The sequence below is a fragment of the Panthera onca genome, chromosome D3 (genome assembly GCF_046562875.1).
Source record: "Panthera onca isolate mPanOnc1 chromosome D3, mPanOnc1 haplotype 2, whole genome shotgun sequence".
In the NCBI taxonomy this organism is placed as follows: Eukaryota; Metazoa; Chordata; class Mammalia; order Carnivora; family Felidae; genus Panthera; species Panthera onca.
Genome location: NC_138350.1, coordinates 29,478,620 through 29,483,059, shown reverse-complemented (window position 1 = coordinate 29,483,059; position 4,440 = coordinate 29,478,620). Strand labels below are relative to the sequence as shown.

Genomic DNA, 4,440 nt, shown 5'->3' with positions numbered 1-4,440 from the left:
CATAGTCCTGAGAATCGCATCTCTGCTTGGAATCGCCAGACTCGGAGTCAGTGTGTGACAAAACCACTCCATGTTGCCAGGCATGGATTGGATGGTAGGCACACAGTAATGGTTTAATCATCTAAATTCTCCATCTTGCTATCTCCTTAGCCATCTTCTTTAAAATGTGAGAAACCAATTAATTTAATGAACGTAGAGGAATCATTTAAATTAATTAAAATAATTCAGCTTTCCCCTCACCTCCCCTTGAATCCTAGCGTCCAGACTTTGGAGTTTCTCTCTCTCACTGTATTCACACCCTCTCAATGCCTCATTAGTCCAATATTGCTGTTACTTAATTCAGGTACATAATAGATTAGTGTACCTGGAGAGAGTACCTTCCCAGTTCTCTGGGACACATAATATTGGCTTCTGGTGGTCCCCAATCAAGGAAAATTGGGCCCCCAGGGGACATCTGGCAAATTCTGGATACATTTAAGGTTGTCAACAGTGGGGAAGGCACCACTGTCATTTGGCAGGTTGAGGCCAGGGATGCAACTAAACATTTTGTAAGGCATCCTGCAGCTCCACACAAGATTTATCTTGCGCAAAATATCAACAGAGCCCCGTTTAAGAAACCCTGTCTTAAGCCATGTCTATTAAGTCTCTTTAAGAAAAAGGAGGATTCCTCCCAATCTCTTTGAACACAATGTTAAAAGGTTGATATCTATCTATAAGGAATTAGGCACAGAGCCCACGGGTGTGAATGCAATATATTCTCATATTTAGATTTTGTAAAAAGTAATGAGGGCTTGTCTGGCTGGCTCGATCCATGAAGTGTGTGACAATCTCGGAGTCATGAATTTCAGCCCCAAATTTTGTGCAGAGGTTACTTAAAAGGAAAATTAAAAAAAAAAAAAATTTTTTTTTAATATTTATTTTTGGGAGACAGAGAAACAGAATAGGGGAGGGGCAGAGAGAGAGAGAGGGAGACACAAAATCCAAAGCAGGCTCCAGGCTCTGAACCAGTCAGCACACAGCCGGCACACGGTTCAAAGTCACGAAGCGCTGGATCAGGAGCTGGGCTAAAGTCGGATGCTCACCTGACTGAGCCCCCCAGGCGCCCCAAACGTAAAATTTTTTAAATATTTACTTGTTTTTGAGAGACAGAGTGTGAGTGTGGGAGGGGCAGAGAAAGAGGGAGAACACAGAATCCTAAGCAGGCGTCAGGATGAGCTGTCAGCACAGAGCTGATGTGGGGCTTCAACGTGAAAAACAACAAATCATGACCTGAGTCAAAGTCTGATGCTTAACTGACTGAGCTACCCAGGGGTCCTGTAAAAAACTAAAATATTTTCATGAAATGTAACAATCATTGTTTCGAAAAGTGTACTCTACAAGCTCACTCCGTGGACACCATTTCTCCCAGGGTATTTATTTCTCTCTGTGATTGCAAATATATATTTTCAAGGATTTGTGAAGCAAACTGGACTGTGTGCAAAATCACAGGAAATTGGACAGTAACTTTTCTGTTTTGAAAATTCTCCCGAGTGTAACAGAAATGAGACTACTATTGTTACAATAAATCCTATCCTGCATCTTCTATTTAAACTAACATTCACAGGAAAACTATTAATGATTAGTTATTTCACAGAATATCCACCCCTTGGTAATCCTAGTAAAGTGTATGAGGTATAAATCTGTTGGTGGCTGGCAAAGGTGTGAACTCAGAGCATTGATAGTCCATTTAGAACAATGTTTCTCAAAGTCAAAAACAACCACCACTTCTCAATATTGGCATTGTACGAGTTTCATATTGCTTTCATTTGTTCAGCTCAAGTTTGGAAATGTGTGAAAATGTACAAGAAGCAGGAGAATTGTACACTTTACTTCTGAGGTAGGAAATTAGAAAAATTTCTTAGATAATATTATTTCCCCTTCTTGATCAGATGATAAAATAGGTGAGTCCTGATTTGGTAGGGTAGCATGAGGACCCTTTAACATAAGAAACCCCTTCTGAGTCAATCTCATTTCAGAACTGCGTCCCCTTTGAAGGGAGTTGGGAACCAGAGAAGAATCTCCTAGAGGAGGAGTCCACTCTTCTGCAACCTCCTTTTTGCTGGTTAGTGTTCTACAGAAGACACATGTGAGACGGCAAAGTCCAGGGAACGAATCCTATGAATACAGCAAATGTTATTGAGGCCACTTCCATCACAAAGACAGTGTGTGCCCCTAGGGATACTGTATACGCCTGGGCTCTCTGCTCTAGGAGCTGTGGGGGTGAGTAGATCTTCAGTACCCAGGCTTGAGAGATGTCATGTTCTTTCTTTTCCCTAAACAGATCATGACTTGGACCGTTATACGAGATGTTGAATTGAGTTTCTCCCATTGATTTGTTCAACCTTTCAGATGCTGCTGTGGGTCTGAACCACGGCCAGGTTGGAGTGGTCTGCGAGTTGGGAGGATCTCTCAGCCTAGACTGGCAATCGCAGGCAAAAATAGAATGGGACCCACCCATGTCAACTACAGATTGTCTAGTAGTTCTATGGCAAAAAGAAACAAGTCAAAAATCAAATCATTGTAATGGGTAAAATGGCACTTCAACATGTATTTCATGTTTGATTTCAAAAATACATTGTTTTTAAAACCTCAACAAGAAAGTTTCTTTTTTTTTTTTTTCTTATTCTGTCTGAGAATCATTGTGCATGTCACACTCAGAGCACGGCTCAATTCAGAGGAGCTGAATTCCAGGGGCTCGATTTCCACAGGTGGTTGGTGGCTACAATATTGGACACCCCAGGTCTGGTCTATTTTCCCAGCTCAGGTCAAACCTGAATGACCAAATGAGTCTTTAATTCTACTTAGCATCTCAAATAGAAGATATCAGAAGAACAGCACCAAGAATCACTTATGTTTATATTTGTAGTGTGTGGCATTTCCTAGTAGAGGGAGGACACGTAGTAGGTACGTGCCATGTCTATGCAAACAAAGAGGATAAAACCCCACGCAGTCCTGTTCCTTTAGGTCCTTAGGAAACTCTAATATCACGCTCATTTTTCCACAGAGTGGATATGGCTGAACATTTTAAAGAAAGATGTCTCATCTGCCTCAGTTATCTTGAAAAACCCATATTCCTAAAGGTGGTGATGTCCGCTGCCTCCAGTGTGTGAGTTCATGCCAGAAGGAACCCTGTGAGGATGGTTTGTTGTGCCCATTTTGTCTGTGGTCACTCAGAAAGATAAGATCAAGACAGGTGGTCAGCTGGGGAAGCTGGTGTCCGAGATCGAGGACCTGGAGTGATCTTGGAGAACTATTCTCATCTTTTTCACAGGATGCTGAAATACGAAGGTGAGGCATCTGTCCTGTCCCAGGTCCTCTGACTCACGTCCGGGGACAGGAGGTAGGAATCGGCCTTGGCTAAGTTAGATGTTGAAACACAAGGTCCAAGCAAACATACGTGGCCTTTATAGACGGGATCCTTTCCTATGGGCAAGGAAAGCTTTACCACTCTCCTAGGGGAAAGCAAACTCTATACACAAAGCTGCAATTGGGGAAGCTAACAGAGACAATCACAAGAGGAAAAGCCCAAGTCTCACATTCTGGGCCCTGTGAGGAACAACAGGTCTAATGATACAGGGTGGTGAGAATGGTGACCCTGCTCCCCACACCACATGCAATAGAGCCTGTCATGACACCTGCAGGGTCACAGTGGACTGTGAAACTCTCCCCTCTTTTCTTCACTCATAATCCTTCTTCCGAACACCCGTCAAACTTTGCTTACAGCTTTCAATTAAAACAGAATCAGTATGCGTCCTATTGAAATCATGAATTATATGTCTTTAGCATATTCCAGCAAGGTAAGGTCACAGAAGACACTGATTTTTAAAATATAATACAAATTCTATTTCTTATATTTATTTACAAAATTGGAAAGAGAAATGTAACTGGAGAACCTTACTCCTTAACATATTCCAAGTTAACACCGCATTGAATTTGTTTCAAAATTGTCTGCTCTCCTTGGTTTTTCTGTATATATGACAAATCTGTAGAATCCCAGTCTGAGAAATTGTGCCACAAGGTGACCCAGGGCGTCCAGAGGACTCTGAAGGGTTTGAGGGAAAGACTGGCCTTGGGCAACTCCCAGCCCGTACTGGAGCCTGCTGTGGCCCCTACTTAAAGACAGGCTGCTCTATGCCCATGAGGATGCGGAGCTGAGCCAGGGGAACAACCTTACTTGATTCACAGGGAGACCTCTGGCCTCTATCCCCCTCCCTCTTTCCCCGGGAGCCTGAACTGGGAAAAACCCAGCCCACCCTGCACTATCTCACCTTGTTGAGTGGCTGATGTGCTCCCTGTTTACCTTGAGAGGGCTGGGCAGCATAGGGTCCCGCAGGACTGAAATGTTGAACCCTCCGGGACAACCTTCCCAAAGAGCACAATGTGACCTGCTCCATGTGGCCC

At 43.3% G+C, this 4,440-nt stretch overlaps 1 long non-coding RNA gene across 1 annotated transcript; it reads left to right on the top strand.

Moving 5' to 3' along the window:
- Positions 1-1,807: 1,807 nt before the first annotated feature.
- Positions 1,808-2,394, top strand: LOC132665098 (uncharacterized). The gene is made up of 3 exons (XR_009603967.3): positions 1,808-1,876; positions 2,016-2,101; positions 2,321-2,394. It is a non-coding gene; the product is annotated as an uncharacterized LOC132665098 (long non-coding RNA).
- The last annotated feature ends 2,046 nt before the right edge of the window (positions 2,395-4,440 follow it).